We start from the raw sequence: 22,639 nt of genomic DNA on the forward strand, positions 1-22,639 counted from the left end.
TCCATAACCCCCATCTACAGCGTCTTCTTTTGTCTTTAACTGAAGATAATTAGGCAAGTTACTGTCTTCCTGGGTCTCTCCCACGTATACAGGAGATATACATGGCATTAAACTTTAATTTGTTTTCCTCCTGAGAATCTCTCTCATGTCAATTTGGTTATTAGACTAACCAGAAAAAACTAAAAGGGTAGAAGGAAATTTTATTTTCCTCCCCACCTATATTGTTTTCTTCTTCTTCGTCTTAATACCCCATTAAGGTTGAGTATATCCTACCAAAACTTCCTGAGAAAGAAGAGGAAGTACATTTTGAAAGTACATCTTGGATGTCTGAAAATGTTCTTATTCCATCCTCACACTCTACTGATGGTTTGCCTAAGTGTAGTATTAAAATACAAAATTTGTCTACGGCCATGCTACCCTGAACAAGCCCGATCTCGTCTGATCCCGAAAGCTAAGCAGGGTGGGTCCTGGTTAGTACTTGGATGGGAGACCACCTAGGAAGACCAGGTGCTGTAGGTGGAAAAAATAAAAAAAATAAAAATAAATAAGGGATCGTAAGCTGACAAGGTCCTTGCAATCTGTGAGGTCAACTAAGGGTTGCCTCACCTAAAAAATAAAAAAATAATAAAAAAATTAAAAAATACAAAATTCAACTGAGTAAATTTGAAGATATAATTGGCTTTTTAAGTGATTCAGGAAGGGGATAGCATCTGGCAACTAGAAAGAAATTTGCTCTGAGGGACTATACAAAATGGGAAGTTTTTATAGGTAGAAGAGTGGGACCAGGGAGCGATTAACAAAAGAAAAGAACGAATTACATTTAGACTAGGATGGGTTCTTTTGGGAGAAAGGGAATGGCAGAGGTTTTTATCATGCAGATTGCTTCTTTCTCTGGGGGTAGGATGGAAATGGAGCGGGTCTCAGTGACTGATTACCTACTGGTGCTTGACCAGAAAATTCCAGACTGGTTGATGAAGATTATGATTCTTAGGTTGAAACCACAATTAGGTCAGGTATTAAATCCAAGTTTGATATTATGGGTTTTAGCACCAGTGACGCCATTTTGGGCCCGTGGCTTTCTTTTTAACAGTAGAAATTTAGGCTGCAAATTGTTTTCTCTCAGAATTATGGAGTCATGGCTCCACTGACCTAACATCTAACAACACAGGGGAAAGACTGATGCCATTCTGATTCCTGCTCTTTATCAGTGTGTTTTCTCTCTGAAAGCCTGTAGGATCTTAACTTTGTCCCAAGCATTCTGAAATTTCACAATGATTTACATTGATACGGGTCTTATTTATTCCATGGCCTGAGCACTTGGTGGGTCCTTTACAGAAATTCTTATCTTTCAATTCTGGAAATTCTTCTCTATTGATTTCCTCCCTCATTTTGCTTCTTCTCTTGTTCTGAGACTCCTCTTGTTTGCATATTAGAATTCTTAGAGTAATTTCTATTTTTTCTTATCTTTTCTCTCAGATTCTCTGTCTTTTTGCTCTATTTGCTGGAAGATTTCTTCATCTTTCAACCTCTCTGTTGGGTCTGTCATTTTTGCTATCTCATTTTGAATTTCTAAAATCTGCTCTTTCTCTGTGAATGTTTCTTTTTAATAAAATATTTTGATCTTGTTTCATGGTTACAATATCTTATCTCCCTAAAGATATTGACATAGGGTTGACACACACACACACACACACACACACACACACACACACACATCTCTCTCTCCTCTCTCTCTCTGTCTCTCCCTCTCTCATTTTCTTCTCTTACAAAGTGTCTGCTTTCTTTAAATTGCTTTTTTTTAAAAAAAAAAATTTGTTTTGCTTTCTCTCTTTTATATGAGGCTTTCCTCATGTCTGATGGTCCTTGGTTATTTGAAGCACTAAAAAGCTGATTGAAAGCTTCAAAACATGGGTAGCTCCTGTTGAATATTAGCTTTGTTTTGGGGTGATCTGGCTGAAACTCCCACTGTTAGTATCTTGGGGGTGTTTCCTCTTGATCTGGTCAGATTTCCCAGAGAAGACATGTCTAATTTTCCACCACGGAGGGTAAAAACCTGGCTGTCAGTGTTCTGACAGTTGACTGTTTCAGAAATTTTGTATAGTGAGAAATTTTGTATATTATATGTAGAAATTCAGGTTTCATCTTCACTTTCCAGCAGCCACCTGAGAGTTCAGTTTTCTCAGGATTGCTGCCATGCTTCAAACATGTTGCTGTCATTGTTTTCTCTTTCTTTCTTCCTACCATTGTCAGCCACGGCTTTTAAAAAGAATTCAGGTTAGGAGAGGAAGTGAAAATAGAAGTATGTATTCAATCTACAATCTTAACCAGAATCCACTATTGAATTGTCTTTTCTCTTCGGTTTTGGCTTCACACACAAAAAATTGGATTTGTATAAATTATATGCTCATATGCTTTATCTTACCAGGGGTTATAGTAATATTTGGTGAGTATTCTATGGTTTATAATTATTTTCTCGCTCTTGATCTTTAGTTTTTATTATCACCAGTGAGGCAGAAAATATGATTCTTCATTTTTAAGTATTAGAACACTCAGATTTAGAGACGTTGAGTTCTATCCAAGTTCTATTAGTTGGTAAGGAGCTGAGACAAGACTCAAAGCCAGATTTGATGACTCTGAATCTGACTTTTATTTTTGTTACCTGCATCGGCTTTTTGGTGAACACTTTCTGTAATCAGCCTGTGAAGCAGCCTGTCTCACCAGTAGAGGCTTCTGCGAGGAGGTCCTCCTGATTAAAAGCTGAAACCTGCCTCTTTTAACATCTTCCCACGGGTTCTGGTTCTGCCACCGTCAGTTCCATGGCATAGATCTAATTTTTCTTCCTCATATAAGGCTTTTAACTCTGTATTCAGCTGTCATTGAGGTATAGATAAAAGTCAGTGGGGTTGTAAACATTAAAGAACTCTGAGTCTAGGATGTTGGATGTATGTTGAAGTTAACTTTGGTGATAATACATAGCGTGTGAGTGGGATACCAGAATTCTCAAAGAATGATGGTAGTAACTGATGGGGGATCGGCAGATGACAGCAACAAGGCTGGGCAGAGAGAGCACGGTACATTCGAACAGCGTGAAACTCAAAGAAAGAAGAGATTTTGCTTATGGGTAGATGGCAGACATACAATGAAAAGATTGGAAAAGGCTGCCCTGCCTCCTGACCACAGAATCAGGTCATAACGAATCCATACATCAAATAAGGCAAGGAGCTGGAAGAAACAATGGATATATAGGTTGAAGATGTGAAAGAGCCCAGTATAAGGAAATGAGGTTTAAATAAGATAAAGTGGAAAGAATTAGGATGAGATTAGTGAAAGACAGAATTGGGGAAAAGTAAGCTCAGAGCAGTTCAAGGCTGTGTATGTGACCTTGAATTAATTAAAAAACATGAAATTCCTCCACCCTCGACCTGCTGCTGTGGCAGTTGAGGGCAATACCAAGACAGCCTGAGCCTCGTTTCTGTCTCTTCCTTTTCCGATGGAAGCGCGCCTGTGGAGAAAGCCTGTGTCCTCACCTGTAGCATGCCCTGGCTTGCCACCTGGCCCACAGGGTTCTTTCTTGTCCGTCACTGCCAAAGGCATCGGGTGAAGGATTTGTTCTGAAGCCAAAGCAAATAGCAGCTGAGAGACGCACAACAGTTGGCGTCTGGCTCAGATGACTCTGGCGCCTTCCTAGACAACCCTACTTACCCCAAAGAAGTCTTCCTGGCTCAATGAAAACTATAACTAACATTTGTGCGATGCTTTGGGGTTTAACAGACACTTTCACAAAAAGTGTCTCATCCTATCCTCCCAGCTATGCTGGTGGTAAGTTTTATGATTCTCATTTTACAAATGAAGAAATTTCCAGCTCCATCCCTGATAACTGTGTGACACCAAGTGAGTCATTAGCTCTCTCTGGACATCAGCTTTCTTAGTAATAGAATGGGAACGAGACTTATGACAATGTTGTTTTGAAATTTAAATAAGATTATGTATGTATCATGTTTGCACACAGTCGGCATCCCATGAATGTTCTTTCTATATTTCTGCTTAGATGATTTACCCCCAGTTCACTGAGCCAGAGAAGGGAAGATTTGGAGTCACCACCTGCATTTGCCACTAAGGAGAGGCCATTTCTAAAGAGAGAGATGAATAATTTATAAACATCAGCTTTGGTGACTGTGATAGATTATAGGGATGATCCCAGCAATTTCTTCCATCCCTAGGTGCATGCGTTTTTGCAATGTGAAATTGTCATCCTTCTAATAAAAAGTGGAGTATATTTCCCCTCCCCCTTGAACCTGGGCTGGCCCCGTGACTTGCTTTGATCAATAGAATGAGTCAGAAGGGCCAATGGGTTTTGAGTGTCTACTTTCACCTTCTGATGCCCTGTGACTCTCATGGCAAGAAAGTCAGGCTGGTCTCTTTGAGGATTATGGACCACATGGAGAGAGAGAACCAATCATCCCAATAGTTCAAGCCATCACTACTGAGGCACCAGACTTGGGACTGAGGTCAGCTGGAACAGTCAGCCCCCTACTGGCATTTCCTCCACTCCCCACCCCTTCATCTGCCCAATGCCAGCAGCATACTTGACCCCAGGTGAGACCAGCTGAGGAACTGCCCAGTTGAGCTTGGCCCAAATTAAAGAATCTGGAAGAAATACATGATCCTTGTTTTAGGCCATTAAATTTGGGGTGGATTGTTGTGCAGAATAAACAACAGATCCACAACTAAGATAAGATGCTAAGACACTGTCAGGAAGATAGTATAGACACTGAAATCAAGTACAAAAGGAACTCACAACACTATCTTTCTCCTTTAAATTATGTTTGATTTAAACATAAATCATCGAGTGGTCCTTTTGACTAAATATAGAACTATGAACCTGATGAATTTGCAAAGTCTTACTCCTCTGATACATGTAATTCTTTGGATGAATAGATGTGGTCTGATCTTCCATTTAGGTGGTTCAAGCTCAGAGTCTCACTGATTCCCACCTCATCTTTCTGACCAATAAAAGGCCAGACCATAAAAACAAACAATCCAATCAAAAAACGGGCAGAGGACCTGAATAGACACTTCTTCCAAGAAGACATACAAATGGCCAACAAACATATGAATAGATGCTCATCATTGCTAGCTATTAGGGAAATGCTAATCAAAACCACAATGAGATACTATCTTACACCTGTTAGAATAGCTGTTATCAACAGGACGAGTAATAACAAATTTTGGAGAGGATATAGAGAAAAAGGAACCCTCATACACTACTGGTGGGACTGCAAATTATACAGCCATATGGAAAACAATATAGAGGCTCCTCAAAAAACTGAGAATTGATGTACCATATGATCCAGCAATCCCTCTGCTGGGTATTTACCCCAAAGACTTGAAAACCCATATCCAAAAAAGTATTTTCACATTGTTGTTCATAGCAGCATTATTCACGGTGGCCAAGACATGGAAGCAACTGAAATGTCCTATGATAGATGATTAGATAAAGAAGTTGTGGTACATATATACAATGGAATATTACTCAGCTATAAAAAGAGATGAAATACTGCCATTAGTGACAACATGGATGGACCGCGAGATAATAATGCTAAGCGAAATAAGCCAGACAGAAAAAGTTGAAAACTACATGATATCACTTAGATGTGGTACATAAACCTAAAAGTAACAAAAGAACAGGGCAAACAAACAGAGACTTATGCCTATAGACTAGTGGTTACCAGAGGGTAGGGGGCAAAGGGGAAGGAAGGGGGGCAGATGGTATAAAAGGGTCAGAAATATGTGGTAACATTAAAGAATTAAAAAAAAAAAAAGACCAGACCATATATGTCTGATAGAGGGTTTTGGATATATTCTCAACGTCATGCTGGGAGTCTCCAGTAGAGCTTGGGCCCAAATCTCTCAGGCCTTGACCCCCAGCAATCCCTTTGGCCATGTGGTGAGAGCATGTTCATCTCACTATCATCTGATCAGCATCTCAGAGACCTCTAAATTGTTCCAGAGCAAATAGTGCTTAGAAAAGGGGATACAGAAGCAGGGAGGATAGAAACAAAATATTTCAGGGTAGGCTGAACTGATTACTCCAGCCCTGCCTCTGTCTGGGTCAACTCGAGCATTTCAGAGGAATGTTGGTCTGAAGGGACTGAGACAATCCTTGAAAAACTTCATAACCAAAGTGAGACATCCAAAGCACACTGTCCTTTTCAGGTCACCTGGTAGTTCCTATCCTGGATTTGCCCATGGACAGGGGAGAAGACTGAAGCGATGATGTCATGTAGTGGAGAACAGATGACATTCTCCCTGAAGACCCCAAAAGTGACTGGCTTTAGAGCAATTTCTCCATGGGTCAATGGGAAAATACTAGTAAAACTATCACATGCTCATCTGCTTGTTTTTGGGTAAAGTGGGATTAATCATGTGGGTCACGAGTCACCTGTGAAGCATGTGTTGCAATCCAGGGTTCAGGTTGCTGTGTGGATTCTAGGGTTCCTCCCTCCCTTTCTCAGGGTCAATCTTGGGCACAGTGTCTTTAAGGTACAGGATGTGTTTTAATTAAGTCTCCCTCACTCTCCCCTCTTGCTCTCTTTGCCAGCAACAGTGATGAGGCGAGGGAGTCACAGACAGCAGAAATGGTTGTTTGGTTCTGGAGATCAGTTTTCTTTACACGATCCCGCCGCCCATGCAAGCAGGCAGGAGAAAGGGAGGGGCACAAGCTGGGGAACTCCGTTGTTCACTCCTGGGTTCTTGGAGCTGTGGCGTGCATCCCACCTCTCCAGCCCGTAGGCAGTCGGCAGCATTTATGGTGGTTAGGAGGGGACTCAGGACAACCGGACGCCAGGAATAAGGAATTCTGGCTCCAATGCTGACTGACTTGCTGCATGAATTCAGGCAGGTTAATTAAATTAACATTTCTGAGGCATGTCCCAATTTACAATATCCTTTCAAAAGTATTTTTGAATTAATCCTTCCAAAACCACTGTGACATATGTGATATGTCAGACGTGATTATTCCTATTTAAGAGATGAAGAAGCTGAGGCTCAGAGAGGCGAAGTTATTTGCCCAAAAGCATATAGCAAATAGAACCAAAATCTGCTGCCTCCAAGCCCTTTGCTTTCCCCATCATACTTTGCCACTCCTTCTAAATTAACTTCTCTGAGCCCAAGTTCTGTCATCATTGAAATAATGATAATTTTACTGGGCATTTTCTCTGTGTGCGGTAAGCATGTTACCTGTGTTATCGCATTTAATCATTTAATCCTTAAAATAACATGTGGGCAGGAACTATTTTTATCCCTGTTTTACAGATGAGAGAACTGGGGCTTAGTGAGATCAGAAACTGGTCCAGTCAAAGCCCACACTCTTAGCCACCTTGCTATATAAGTTCCCATCAGTAATTGAGATGAATCCCCAATGCACCTACCTCACCATGTAATAGGTAAGGTAATTGTGGAAGATAAAATTAGATGGTAGATATAAAAACACATTTTGAAAGTTAAACATGTGTGGCATAAATATAAGGAAAGATAAAAATCTCTACTTCTGCAGATCTTACACTATAATAAAGCCCAAACTAACTTCCAACAAACTGACACAATCACAAATCTCTGACAAAGTAGCAGAGACAACCAAATGAAGAAGCTGCAAGGGGAGGGTGCTGGAGCCCAGAAACACCAATCCCGGAGGACTTCCTAAAAGAGGTAAGTTTTGCCTAAGTTCCTGGCAATAAGGCAGGCACAGAATATAAAAGAGGAGGCATTTCAAGCAGAACACTGGCTGGTAGACCACGCTGCCCTGTCCAGGCGAGGATAAGCAGGAGTCCAGGCAGGGATAGAGACTCTGAGAGGAGCGAGTAGAAGTTGGTGTTGCTCCTGAGGCCACAGCAATGAGTCTGTGTGTGTGTGTGTGTGTCCTGAAGGAAGAGGGGAGGTGTGAGAGAGAGAGATTGAGAGAGAGAGAGAGGGACAGGCAGGACCATTCGCCTCCACCCTCTGCAGGGTCATGCACAATAGCTTCCACATTATCTTAAACACAGACCAAAACTCATCTGCTGACCACTTCTTACTGCCACAATCCTCTATCTCCCACAGAATCAAAATATACTCTCCAATCTTGGCTCAGAATCTTGCTCTCACTTGTGGGCCTTTTCCATGGACTTTTATGTCTCTGTTTATTTTGTGCATTTCATGAGTGGCTCATGCCTTTAAAGGAAATGCACCAGCCGTGGCCTGGCCTGTCATTACAGCCCTTTGCTGGCCGCCAGCTGCACTCACCCCGTTCCTGGGATGGGTGAGCCTGGGCTTTTAATTTGCTGTGACAGGAGATAATTGTTGCTTGAGTTTCCACCTCTGAAAATAAACCAGGGTGGTACTTCCCGGCTGGAGATCCACAGAGGCAAACTCACCCCTGGGGTACGTGCCAGGGAAGGCTTAGCCAGGCCTGGGGCAGCCAGTCTCCGTGTCTCTCACCCCTTTTCCTTTTCTGGATTTCAAAACATACAATTCATGTTTTCTTTAAGAGATTAAGATAACAAAGTTAAGAAAGTTCAGGGAGGCTTTCTGATAATGTATGTAAGAATTCCGGACATAAGATTCTGTGAAATTTCAGACTCTGAAGATATTAAACTCACCACTCTGGCCTAATCCCCAGTTACAGCTCCAGTCAAGTTCAAGCACATCATAGCCTGCCCACCAGAGTTATCCGCCATGTCTTTTTCTTCTTTTTAAAATATAACATCATGCAAAGAACTATCTGGGCAAGGCCTCATCAATCAAAGCACTCTGAATTGCAAGTTGGGTCATGGCTGTCTGGACAATGGGAAAGACTCTTCTTATCTATAAAATGAAGTAGCTGGAAATGACCTGCTAAGGTTCCTTCCAGCACAGGGATCCATTTTTCTTGGATTCCATTCGTGGGCTTATCTTACCATAGTTGACCTGAGTGTAAGGTATTGTGAAGCCTGAGTGGATCACACAAGTTCAGAATGAATAAAGATGTCTTGGAATTGTACATTTTAGCTATGGCTTAGGACTAAAATAATACAGAAGGAGAACCCAAAGGTGGGGAAACTCAGAGGGGCAGAGAAGAATCCATTCAGGAGGACACTACCCCGTGTGCTCGGAGGCCTTGTAGAGGGTCTATCCTGTGCTGCAGGTCTCCCCTTTTACTCAATAGCTGTATGACCTTGGGAAAGTTAGTTTCCCCTTCTATCACATGGGGAAGATAGCAGAACTCACTGAGCTGTCATGAGGTTTAAGATGGATATATAAATCATTTGTGTAGCTCACTAAAAATTCTTTCCCTCCTCCTTTTGGACACCTGGTAAGACAGCCTTTCCCTAGCCCCTTGATATTGGACTTAGCCATGTGACTTGCTTTGGCCCATGAAATGAGAGAAGTAGTCTCTGTTGCTCTATGCAGAAGCATTTGACAGTCAGTATAACACTGTTGTGCTCCTTTCTTCTTGCTGTGGCAACTGGATACACAATAGATGGTGGAAGCTCTGTTACTCCAGTTCAATGTGTAAAGAAATGTGAAGTGGAGCCCCCACAGCTAACCTGCACTGGACTTTTGATGCGATTGAGAAGCAAATTATTATTAGCTACAAAGATAAACTATCCTACCCTGACTGTAACAATATATATGAAGCACCTAGCATAGCCTCTAGAACATAGTAACCTCGGAGTAAATGATAGTTCCAATCTTGATTCTCATGACAGAGGACAGGACCACTCTTTTGAAGCAACCACCAGAATCTAGCACAGTTCTGAGCAAATGCTTGAACATTCTTTTATAGTAACAGAAGATAAATTCAAAGTTATTAGAGGCTATCAGCACCCAGGGAAACACTGGAGGACTACTATTTGCCGAAGGTGTAGAGTAGAGCCATTATGTGCTTCAGTTTTCACTGACCAGAAGGTAGATTGTGGAATAAGTTGTTCCTACACCCGCTCTCGATGAAGTTATTTCTCAGGTATAAGCCTAAGACATCCTCTGCTCAGAGTAAGATGCTAGGTACTGATTCCAATATTTGGCATTGATTACTTAGTGCAAATATCAAAATCTTTATTCATGTCAATATATGTCATAGGAATATTTTTTCTATTAAACTCAGTAAGTTATAAATCTATAGGAATCTCATTTACATTACATTAAAGGGAGCCACAAATAAAGAACCTGGTCATTCTTTTTCAGAGAGTCTCTAGTGACAAAGAAGTTTACAACAGGTAGAGATGAGGCAAGGCAGGTAGAAGTTAAGAGCATGATCTTGGGTGCCCGTGAGACATAGTTTTGCATCCCAATTCTTTTGCTTAACTATAAGATAGTATGTATTCAAAATCTTAAAACTATTCCTGACACCTAGACGACTATCAATAAATACAAGTCTCATCATATATAATGAGTTGGTTGATTATTTTTCACATTTTTATTATTGTTTTATTCATTTAGTCATTCAAAAAATATTTGCTGCAGATTTTCTTGGTGCCATGAACTCTTTAATCTTCCCAGCAACTCTGTGAGATCAGTATTACTGTTTTCGTTTTATAAGTGATTAAACTGAGGCACAACAACGATAAGAATCTTAAAACCACAGAGCTAGCTAAGTGGACGATTTGGGCTCTAAACCCAGGTCTGAAATAGGGAAGTCTTACAAATTCTTAGTCGGTAAAAAAATTCTTACAAATTCTTAGGAGTAAATTAAAAAATCAATACAGCTCCTAGCGAAAGAAAAGAGGTTCTTTTAATACCATCCAGCCCACTCTGAAGTCCAGTGAGTTTCAACTTGATAGGGATGTTTAATATAGAAAGGTATGCTGACAAGGAGTATGAGTCATCTCCTGAGCACAGATACCATCTGTGCAGGGAATGTCGGGGAAATACATGTCATTCAAGAGTGTCTGACTCCCCTGTAGGCTGTGCATACCCAACATGTCAGCCAAGGACCAGCACCCCTTGCTTTCTGGTCCAAGGAGTCTCCAGAAGGAGGATGCTGACTTGCCTCTAAACCAATCCTTCAGCACAAGTCTAAAGCTTTTCCAGTAAGTTAAACACTTGGGCATCTTATCTTCTTATATCTTGATTATGTGATAAAGTGATTCTACCTCAGAAAAAAATGATGCTTAAAAGGGAATTTTCTTTTTTAGGGTCCAATTAACAATGCTCGTAAAGAGAAAAGAAAGATCACCAGTATTTCCTGGACTATATGAGAGCAGGGTGAGGGTGTGTGTACAAAGGGCCAGAATGTTTTATGCATTGGCCCATTTTCTTGATAAGTTAGCCTTCAAGCTTTGCTAGCTGCTGCCAAACTGGAGAATTAGGCACACTGTATTTCATTACTATTCATTCATTAATTTAACCAATATTGCTTGAGCATCCCCTAGACAGAGTATGGTTAGGTTTTGAGGGAGGCAAAGATGAATTCTCTGTTCTGGTAGGGGAGAGAAATATCCCAAAGGAAGGTTCTAGAAAGAGAAGGCCTATAACTAGCTACTAGCTGTCCAGAAGGAAGTTAGACTCTGGGCTGGAAGATAACCATAGCATTTGAATTAGGTCTTACCAAGTACTTATACTTCTTGTAAGGCAATGTTCTAGAGCCTCTCAGTTTGGTGTTATAACTGAAGCACGGTAACATGAATGCCTACCTTTCAATGGTTCTTGGCCTTACCTGAATAATTGCAGGACCCTGGCACTACTCTCAGAGCCTCCTCGGGGACTGCTGGGAACCCTGAGTGTGCTCAGGAACAAGTGTGTGCATCCTCTGGCCCAACTCTGTGATGGAACCCGCTTCCCCGCCCCTGAGCTGCTGTACCTCCCAGGTCCTGTCAGATGCTGCCTCTGTGTTCAGCACAAAAATGCTAAGACTGCCCTTCTCCTCCAAATCGCACAAGATCCCATTCCCGATGGAATCCCCTTCAGCCTCTGAGTCACGCATCCTAGGGCTCAGTTTGAGGTGCCTATGGGAACAGAAGACCCCAGACTTTTCTTTGCTTTTCTCTAGACTCGACAACCCCCATCTAAGCACAGACTCTGCCTTCATCCAAAACAAAAGGACCTGTGCACATCAATGCCTTCAGATAATGCCTGGGACTGGGGAAGTGATCTCTTTTAGAGTGGCTCCATAACACATCCTTCAAACTGTACGGTAAGGTTGGAGAGCAGTGAATGCAAACTGAATAGGATTCTACAATAATAGTCCTAAACCAAGACCAATTTTCTCAGGAAAATTGAGACTGTCACTGGGACCTGTGGTCACTCTTGTTCCCTGTCACACTGGGAATGGGGCCTGCTAGCCTTGACACGAGTTCTGTGGACTAATGCTTTACTGGTGCTGCATTTATATTTACCAGACAAAAGGTGCCAGTTAAAACCATGGCCAAATGTCACTGCCTGCCTAGAAATATAAGACAAGTACCCAGGGATTTGAATAAAGGGGTTGGTATAAGGGTTTGAACTCCCACCAAATTGACACAACCACCGTGGAAACCAGAGGCTCCAGTGTAGGAGGTAGCTGCCTCTGCTGGTGGCATTTTGGGGGCAGAATAAGGGCATCTTCTCAGTCCAGGATATATTTATCTTATTTGTATTGATATACTGCTGCCTATGAAAGGGATCTTATTTAAGACTAGGTCATTCGTTGTCTGTTGATGCCTTGAACATGGTTCTCCCCTGGACTTGAGAGTACAGTGTTTGTAAACATTTGTCCTTAGGCTGGCACAGCAATCTTCCCCTTAAGCAACTGGGTTTTCTCGAAAAGACAGTTATTTAAAGCTCAGTTCAACACTTACTGACTTTGTTGTGCTTCTATCTTCAGGGAAATCACAGTCACTGGTTTGAATGGACTAATCAAGATCTATGAACTGCTGTCTACACTAATAGCCACTTCCTCAGAGATCAAAGCCACGTGGCCATGGAGATAGACTTTCAGCTGCTTTTCTTGCATCCTTTTCTGTTCGGAGTGCTTTATCACTCAAATGTCATAATCAGCTCAGGGTCTTTTCACTTCAGCTCTCTGCTACCAGACTGTTGAGTATTAGATAATTCAACGGTTTGAGCCCACTGTGATTTAAAAAACAAAAAGATAGAAAACTTTGTCCATGAGGATCTATGAAATGAGAAGAGGCAATCCTCATTTAGTCTCGTCTTCCTTTAACGGGGGATAGACCAGTATGCTGCTCCTCAGGCCACCGAGGGCACCATTCCTCACTGTGTGGCAGAGACAGGAGCGGGAACAACATGGGTCCTTTGGCAACATCTCCCAGAGGGGAGGCTCTCCAGAGCATGGGCTTCTGTCTCTGGGCTCGCCCTCCTAGCTATGGGAAGGAAAACTTGGGACTTCCACAGACAACAGTCTAAGCATGTGGATGTTTCTAGGCTGCCCTGCCAGGAAGAATGTCTGTTCTGAGCTGTACAAGCCCTTCACAGTTGGGCCGGCTGGACACTCGGGTGGGGCTGCACATGTGGGACAGCAGTTCAGTGGAGGGGGACTTGCAGACCAGCTCTCCCAGTGGCTATGATCACAGACCCTGGGAGCTTCGTGGTGTTAACTTTTCCCCAGGCCCCATTGCACTGAGTACTGTCTTCCTACACATTTTCCCTGCCACCTGAGGCCCAGGACCTCGCCAGGCCTGTCTGGCCTCATCTTGATAGAACCTTCCCCACAGTGGGTGTTCAGCATCAGCATCAGAAGGCCACCAGATGGGTTCCAAAGGGACTGCCTGGAATCCAGTAGCAGCTCAGTAAAAATTTGGTGAGTGAATGAATGAATAAATGAATGATGAAATTCCAGCTTTGCTTCCCCCAAAGCAACAGAGTCTACTTCCTTCCAACTCAGACCGAGAGAGTAACAGAAGTGGTTTGAGCCACCCACCACCCACTCCAGTCTGATTACTCAGAAAGGAGAAATCAAAATCAAGGGAGCAAGAAGAGGCTCCTTGCTCTGGACATTTTCTCCAGTGCTCCTGCATAGAGTGAGGCAGGGCCCTCTTGTGAGGATGATGGAGGAAGAAGCATTTTCTCCAAAACCCTGGCTAAGTGCAAGCAGCCTCTGCATCTCTCCATTCGAGGCCTGGGATGTGTTGAGGACATAAAGAGCGAGTGATGAGTGCCTCCCTGACTCTCGGAGCTCCCGGACTGGTTGTCTGACGGGATGTTCCTTCTGACTAAGTGATCTCCGCAAATGTCACTTAGGTTCAGAAGAAAACAGGCTCCCACGTATCCAGACTTCATCCACTGGAATTTACTTGTCATACTCACTACATCACGAGATAAGATCAGCGGTGCCCCAGCCTCCTGATGACACACTGTTCAGTCCACCTCAAAGATAGAACTTCCGGAAGCTGGGGCTGGAGGGGGGATGTGTTAAACTGGGCGTCTTCTGAGTCCTTCAGAAAATGTTATAACTGGATTCACTATGCAGAGTCCGATAAGTGTCAGGGATGGAAAGGGGGGTTTGGGTGGTATCACAGTCAGTCATAAGACTACAATACAGCCCATGTGTTCTCAACTTTTCCAAAAACCAACTCGCAAGACGGCAGACCGGAAGAATGCCTGGCAATGACAGGGACTCAGTAAATAATTGTTGCTCGACTGGCACGGCATTGTCCCCAGCTGCCCAGATGCCTAGTGGTGCAAAGCCATCTTCCCAGAGGCCAAAGTAGATCTCAGCCATGACTCTACCCCACCCAGATGGTGAGGCACAGGTGATCTTCCCCTTCAGATATCCATGGCCCATGTTGTTCAGAAGAGAAGCTCCAAATGTTTATTTAATGGTTTTGCTATTAAAAAGAGCAAACATTGGACACTAACTTAGAGTGAACTCTATGTTGGGAAGCAAGAGTCCTTTGTCCAGAAGAGCTGTAGACAAATGCTTCTAGGGGATATTATATTACAGAGACTCCAGAATGATCAGACATGCCCCACACTTTCTTGGGGGTTCGTTCCAGTCCAGAGGGACAGCTCAGCACAGGCTTGTTCACAGCCATGCTTGTTGAGCCCAAAGAACCTCGGGCAACAAGCACTTGCACACCTGGCAGAAGTCATTTTGACAAGTGAGGTGGATCTGAAGTGAGAGCAAAGGAAGATAGACGACTTTGTGGAGCCTGAGGCTGACTTCAGAAATACCCACCTCTTGCCCCCAGCCCCTCTATTCAGAGCTTCTCCAGGAAATCCTACCAGCTTTCTCTAGCAGTGGCATTTGTCACACAGTGGCATTTCCTACACTCCTCTTCCCTCTGACCACATCTCTGGGGCTGCTAGGAGAGAGCCGACCAAACTACCCAGGAAGGCCAGGCAGCAAGCTGGTATCCTCGAGAAGGCAGTATTTGGCTCTGACTCAGGAGCTTCTGGTGTTTCAGCCTTCCCTCTCCTATTGTACCAACCCCCGCAAGATCACCTTTCCTAAGAAAGAAAGAGCTTTCCCCAAATGTCCCAATCTTAGCTCCTCCAGTGCACCCACCTCATAGGCAGCCCCTGAGTGACAGCATTCACCATTACTTCATGTATAGTGGAACTGGGCTAGTTGCATAAAGGTCACTTGGGGAGTTTGTTAAAAATCCAGTTTTCTGGGCCCCACTCAAGATACTTCTTGGGGTCGAGATGGGACGTGCAGAACAGCAATCTGTATTCAAACACATTCCCAGATGCTTCTAAGACTCTGTTAGGACTGAGCATCACTAAAAATCAGGGTATAAAAAGTTCAAAAGTGCATTAAAATATCCTTTTCTTTATTAAGACCTAGAAGAAAGTAAATTTGACTTCCAGAGACCATTTTGCTTCCTAGCAGCTTTAGGCAAAGCAGTTTCCTCTTGACCTAAACCAAGGCCACTCTCTGGGTCCTTCGGACATCTTAGACCAGCAAGAATCTGCGAGTAGCTCCAATGTAATGTGGGCTGCAAACCACCTTCCTAAGCATTCCAGGCTCCCAGGGATGCAGCGCGCAGCACGTTCTCAAGCTGCTGGAGATTAGTGAGGTTGTGAGCTTTCCTTCAAAGCGCACCAGATCCCAAAAGCTTCTAGAAGGGGTTTCCCTGGACTATCAGGCACTTAGAGCTCAGGAAGAAGTAAACTTGATGCATATTGCAAAATAAGCCCCTGGAAATGGCTAAATTCTCTACATCATGTGAAAGGCAAAAGTATGTCTTAAAAAAAAAAAAAAAATCGGTGAAGCCAGAATGTATGTTGCTAACAACAGGACTGAATTAAGTAACGAGAGACTGTGCCTGTTGCCAGTGCTGAGGCAGGAAATAATTCATTTTCCTTTAACTAATCTCTTTGTTTACATTTGCTTTGCTCCACAGGACTGGCTCAGAAAAAGCCTGTTTTTCTGTCTTGTTTTTTGTTTGTTTGTTTGTTTTGTTTGTTTAGTCCTTGGTCAGTAGGGTCTGGTCCCATTGAGCCTTAGCCCATGGACGCCATGGCCAAAGTCATTGTCATGAGTCACAACAGACTCACTGTGGAATGAAGAATGAAGACAGCAAAGGCCAGGAACAGATCTGCTCCTCCAGCTGGGCTAGCATCTGCCCGGTCAGCCAGCACTGTTCCTGACCACTGCAGGCTGGGCCAGGTGGGGCTGGCCTGTATGTTGGGAGTGGAGGGAGAGCCGTGTCTGCCCACCTCACATTCGTATGCCCTGTTTTTGGCACAGTGTATAATAACTCTTTGAATACAAGAAGGATAGGACGAGGACAATGAATGGCTTCCAAAGTGGGCTAGATAAACTTTCTTTCTCAACCCCTTTACATACTTACACATAAAGGGACAATTAAGGGTAAGATGGTAGGGAGGGAGAAAGAGAGAGAGAAGGAGGAGGAGCAGGAGGAAGAGGAAGAGAAAGAGCCAAGGGAGGGAGAGAAAGAGAGAAGAAAGGGGAATGATAAAAGTACAAGGTACTTCATGGGTCAAAACTACAGATGGCTGCCTAGGGGGTGAAGGGAGGTCTCACCTCCCTGTCATCATGGCTCAGAGATTTCATGCCCATCAACTGCACACTTCATCCATTCCTAACATGTAACATGTAGCAAAACAACCTCATTCTGTAGAGGTAGAGAAAACCATCGTAAATGGTTCTAGATTAAGAAGGCCACGTGTGCCACGTGGCTCCTCACCTGTGGTCTCTACTCCAGGGCTCTCTGGGAAGCTTGTGAAGTCCTGCTCTTTTCTTGATTTCTTTTTCTCTTTAAATCTACTGGTCTGATCTCGGTTTGTACACACTGCGACATTTGGAGACTTCGCAGTCTGCTCTCTTTCTGGCAAAGCAGTCTGTGTCATGACAATATCAAAGCTAAGTCAATCTGCACATTCACGGCTCTCTAGCATAACGGACGCCCTCAGTGGAGAAAACACCCTGTCTTGTACATGACGGAGAGTTCCTATTCATATACACTTTTCTCTCTTAAAATAACAGAAGAAAACCACTATTCTTTTGGCTCAAGCAAAAATAAAACTGGTTTTTGAAAACCCTATTTAAAGGGTTCATTATCTCACAGGCTGCTAACTATATACTCTGCACCACACTCAATAAAAGCTTCATATAACTGTCTTTGAAATTAACAGCCACCTCTTGTGCTTTTCAAGTTATTAAAGATGTTGGCATGGTGGAGAGACTGTAAACTTTCTATACTGGTGATTAGTCAGTGAGACCACATCCCACCAAATCCCCCAGAGCGTTCCTAACAAAAAGTTCCTTGTGACCCAAGCACCAATTTTTCTTTCTTGTCTGTTCATTCTAATTCCACTCAATTACTCCTGAGCAAGCTGTTTTATTCCTGTCAACTCATGTTATTTACTGGAGCCTTTCAGGAGGACTGAAGTGGAGGCTGATATTATGTAGGATGTTTTGAGACTCATTAAAACACTTTAAAACAATCACCCATTGTGATATTCACAGCCCTATATGACCTGGACTATTTGGAGCCTGGATCACTTCATTTATTTGCCATTAAAAGTTCCAGGTTAGAATGGCTTTTCTTGCTACAACAATTTTGGACCTGGGAACCCGGGACCTGGTCTGGGCTCCTGGAGGCCTCTGGGCAAGGATCTGAAGGATTAAGTGCGTGTATGTTGGGGTGGGGGAGGGGTGTCCAGGGACAGCTCTCCCTCTGACTGATGGACTGAGGAGAAATGGGAGTCAGCAGGCAGTCCCAAGTAGCCAGCAAGGTTTGCCTTCTAGAAGAGAGGGCAATTTCTCCAGGAGAGCATGCATAATAGCAATTTTCTTTTAAAGTTGGAGAGGTCCCCTGTGGTGTCACTTTTAGTCAATCGTTATCCCATCATTATTTGTACAATACCTGAACAATTTGTATGAACAGGGAACTGAGCCAGATTTTCTGAAGGTGTAAAGCAGATAGCTCTGTAGTCCTTGCATCGTTAGATGAGGGTCCATTTTATTGATGTCACTTGGAGTATCAGCTGCCAGGTGAGCATGCTTAGCCAGAACTCTGGGCCAGAGGGTGACCAAAACAGCCTCATTTTGTCCACTCCTCTCCCAGATCCCTCTTTCTTCTCACTCTACTCTTTTATGCTCCAGCTGCTCATCTTCCCCTCCACGATGAGCATCCGCCCCTGACTGACCATTGGCAGGAACTCAGCGCAGACAGCCCCTGGGGTTGGAGGTTGACTCCTGTGCTCTAGGCTACCCAGAACCCAACAGGGAAACTGTGCTCAAGCTGGAGTGAAAGTAGAAGATTTTTAGTTTCCAAGTCCAAAGAACTGGAATTTCTTGAGGTGGGGGGGGGCGGGTAGGGGGGAAAGATCTCCATTCTTTAGTGATTCTAAGATACTCTGTGTAGCCATGGTCTCAAAACCATGTTCAGAGAAAGGCCAAGTCATCTCAGCCCACTTCATCCATCACCTCACACACTTCTAGAACATGGTTCTCCCACAATTGTCCCATCTGTTTGCACACACCATCCTCACCCCAAGCCAGAGGATGGTAGGGGTCGTCCAGGAGCAGCATGCATAGAGGGAGGTGAGGCAGGAGATCCAGAGCCATGTGTCAATGGACAGATCACTTCCTCTGCTGTGTTCCTCAGGCAGTGAGATGCTAATCTGCGCTCCAGGAGGAGTCAGTTCCCAGTCATACACACTAAAGAAACATTGCCAACTATGTGCCCCCATGAATTTAGAAAGTGCTGCACTAGCTCATCTCCAAGACCCCTCCTAACTCCTGAAATTCTAGGATGCGAAAAATTGGTAATGTGAATGCAAAAAGTTATAAGGCTTCAGCGTGAGGCGGTGGTTTTTCACTCTGGCTATGGATAATAGTCACTTGAGGGAGACTTATAAAAATTAAAACCCACAGGCTTATAACTCAGATCGGGGGTTATGATTCACTAGGACTGGGGTGGGCCTTGGTATCTACATTTCTAATAACTCTCCAATCAGTTTTGACATGTAGAGGCATCATAGCTGATAAGTTGAGGCCAAGTTTAGAACCAGATGTTTTTGCGAGGCAAGGAAATGAGAGAAAAGCTTTATAAAAGTTGGTATTGGGCCCTTGGGTGATTGTGCTTGGTGTGTTTTTAAAAGACACTTCCTCAGAAATCAGCAATTTAAGATGCAGTGAGGCAGAATTTGTTTTGTTTTGTTTTAAACCTCAGAGTGACACTCAAACCACATTCCAAGGGCAAACATCTCAGTGTAATAGATAGGCAGTCATTGCCTGGAACCAGATGTCAAGTGACACTGGCTGCCCACCCGAGGAGGGCTGGGTACCTCAGAGGAGAAGGACCCCTGCAAGAGGTGGTCTCCTCAATGTCCACTGGCTGCAAGCAGAGCTGACCTAACCTTTTGTCCAGGGGATCAGAGCTTCAGGATACAGAAAGTAGGAGATCAGAAGTTTCCCAGGCCAATGAGGCAAGTTCTCACGAACTAGGCCATTTTTGGGTGAGGAAACCCCCTCCGCCAGCCCCCTGTGTCAGTGGTCTTCACATGCACACACACAGGGGAACAGCTGGGCCAGTGCTCCCTGATGCCTGGGGGAGTCTGGTCCTGTTCAGGAGGACAAGCCAGAGTGATGAATCTTTCATCGACTGAAGTTCAAGGTGAAGTACAAGCCCCCCAAAATAAGTCTTATTCCTACTACTCCCTCTCATATATTCTAAAAGCCAGACAAGCTGTATGACTCACTGCTATTTAGACAGAAAATAGTCTCCTCCTTTGAGGATTTGCTCCTGTTTTTCCCTTCCCACCCCTGTCTGTTAGACTCCTACACATACTTCAAGGCCTATGTCAAATGCTTCCTCTGTAGATCTCCCCATTAGATATAGTGATATCACTCCTCCCTGGAACTATCAGAGCATAGCATGTGTATCTATCATCTGGCATTTTTTATATGTAATCGTGTTTCTATTATAAGCCCCTGGAGAATGCAGGCTGGGTCTTATGTCTCCCTGTAGCCCCAGCGGGTTTCAATATTGTGCTTTGTATGTAGCAGGTACCTACCTAGTGAAAGTTTATAGAAGATACTTGACAGTAATTGTAAAGCATCACGGCTCTTGTTACCTGTCAGTGGGCAACACTTGGCACTCTCTGCATCTCTGCAACATTGTGCCATCATCGAGCATGTAGCATGACGTTAACAGATGCTGGGCCCCCTGAGCAGAGCCAGGGTCTTGACTGGAGGGTCTGGACCGGAGGGTCTGGACTGCATTGAATTTTAGCCCGCAGATGAGCTGAAAGACACTCCAGGCCCCACTGCATTTGGGATTCTCCTCAAGAAATAATAAAGAAAGGAAGTTTAATCTACTGGGAATAAAGCTTGGGTGGACCACGTTTTGCACCAGATGAATAAATTATTTGATTAATAGGATGGATCATTTGTCATAATGTTACACAACATTTCCCAACTTTATTATCTAGAGTTTTCATGATTATAAATCTTATCTCCTTAAGAATAATTGAGCTTCTTGAGAGCAGAATCAGTAATTTATACAATGGTAGAAAAGCAATGGAGCTTGGAGTTAGAGAGACTTGGATTTGAAGCTTGGTGTTATCACTTCACAGTCAAGTACCTTGGGCAAATTTCCGCTCTTCTTTGAGTTAGTTTCCTCATTTATGTAATTAGAGCAATAATGCCTTCCACTGTTATGCTAACCATGAAAATTTCTGGCATGTTACCTGTCACAAAGTAGGTGCTCCATGCTTATCCCTCCCTTCTCTCCTATTCCTTTGCTCTTTCTGTAAAATATACAGATACTTGTGCAGCCATGTTTACGGGACCAAAAACTGAGGGAACATTGTTCCGGTGTGCTTATTAAGGCAGATCAAATAAAATATTAGAAATTAGGACTGTCTCAGGAAATGCATGTGGCCACTCAGTCAAGACTACTTGTTCATATAAATGAAACAGAAACAAAACAACTTTTGCCACGTATCAGACTCTTACCACGATCATCAAATCACCACTTCCCTTTGGGGGATGGAGACAGAGAGCAGATGAGGAGACAGGAAAGTCATCCTGCTGCTCTGCGAGGTACCTTCTCAGATTTATCACCTGAGACCTGCCCATCTAAATGACTCTGAGGAGATTTACGTGCTCTTGGTCCACCTGCCGAACCCCAGGTCCAGGCGTCTCATTTTCTACGCATACTTCCATTTATATCCTCTGCTGTGATGTTTGCCTCGGAAGCATTTGAGGAAATTAGGCATCCAGCATCAAATAAGCTCTGCTATTTGGTCTATAACCTGAGACTCAAATTAAAAAAAAAAAGAGCTTCCACTGGCCTTGGTATTTCTGGTTGCTGGGAGTTCTCACTTCTGGAAACCAAGTAAAGAAAGTAGCCTCGGTACAGGGTTTTATAGATCCTGCAGCGGGAGCTGAATTAATTATTCCAAAAGGACAAGAGGGGCTGACAGAAAGAAAGCCTGTTGGTGACCAAATCTCTTTTCAACTGAATGGTTGTTTTTGTTTTGGTGTATGTGTGGTTCTTTTGTTATTGATGACAAGGTAGTTTCCCTTCAGGCTCCCCCCGCCGCCCCCCCCAAACCCGCCCCCGGGGGTTTCAGTGAAAAGAGAGGCACACCTTCAATTCGATACCCAGGAAAGAGCAAGCTTGGTGTTTTTTTCCAAAATCCCAATCCAAAAAGCTGACATCAGGGTTCTGAAACAGACTGCCTGTGGGGACACCATAAAGAAGTGGACTTTGTTTTGACTGGGGCCTGTAAAAGTGGACCTTTAGTGCCTCATCCCTTAAGCGCATGGTGTTTTGAATATGGCTTTGACGGTTGTTAGCCAAAGTGGAGTTAGCACACAGCCTGCAAACCAGCAGCTGTCTTTGCCACAGACGTTGACCCTGTCCTGCATATAGACAGGTATCCTGTGTAATTACCCTGAACATTTGCCACACTGCGGAATAAACTCGGAGTCTTCCCACTGGAGACATTTCTGTGATACAGTGGACTGGATTCAGCCCGAGAAGGAATAGTTGTGGTGTACACTCCAACCCAACTGCTTGTTCCCTCTCCTTGACCTACCCTTTGTGGGAAGCCAGGAATGCCAAATATTTCTTGTAGCTCTGCCCAGGCCTTTACTTTATTTACACTCCTCCCCCTCCGCCCCCTCCCCGCCCCACTCCCAGCCCCAGCCCTGTCTCTTTTCCTGTGGCAACTCAGGCGTTCTTTCTCTCTCTCTCTCCTG

The 22,639-nt window shown here is 43.8% G+C and overlaps 1 long non-coding RNA gene and 1 pseudogene across 1 annotated transcript; both read left to right on the forward strand.

Annotated features, from left to right (window-relative positions):
• The first annotated feature begins 400 nt into the window (after positions 1-400).
• Positions 401-519, forward strand: LOC120622377 (uncharacterized; annotated as a pseudogene).
• A 10,358-nt stretch (positions 520-10,877) lies between these two features.
• On the forward strand, positions 10,878-14,764 carry LOC120621769 (uncharacterized). The gene is made up of 3 exons (XR_005658293.1): positions 10,878-11,045; positions 12,005-12,148; positions 12,818-14,764. It is a non-coding gene; the product is annotated as an uncharacterized LOC120621769 (long non-coding RNA).
• The last annotated feature ends 7,875 nt before the right edge of the window (positions 14,765-22,639 follow it).

Source organism: Pteropus medius, unplaced genomic scaffold (assembly GCF_902729225.1).
Source record: "Pteropus medius unplaced genomic scaffold, Ma_sr-lr_union100, whole genome shotgun sequence".
Taxonomy (NCBI): Eukaryota; Metazoa; Chordata; class Mammalia; order Chiroptera; family Pteropodidae; genus Pteropus; species Pteropus medius.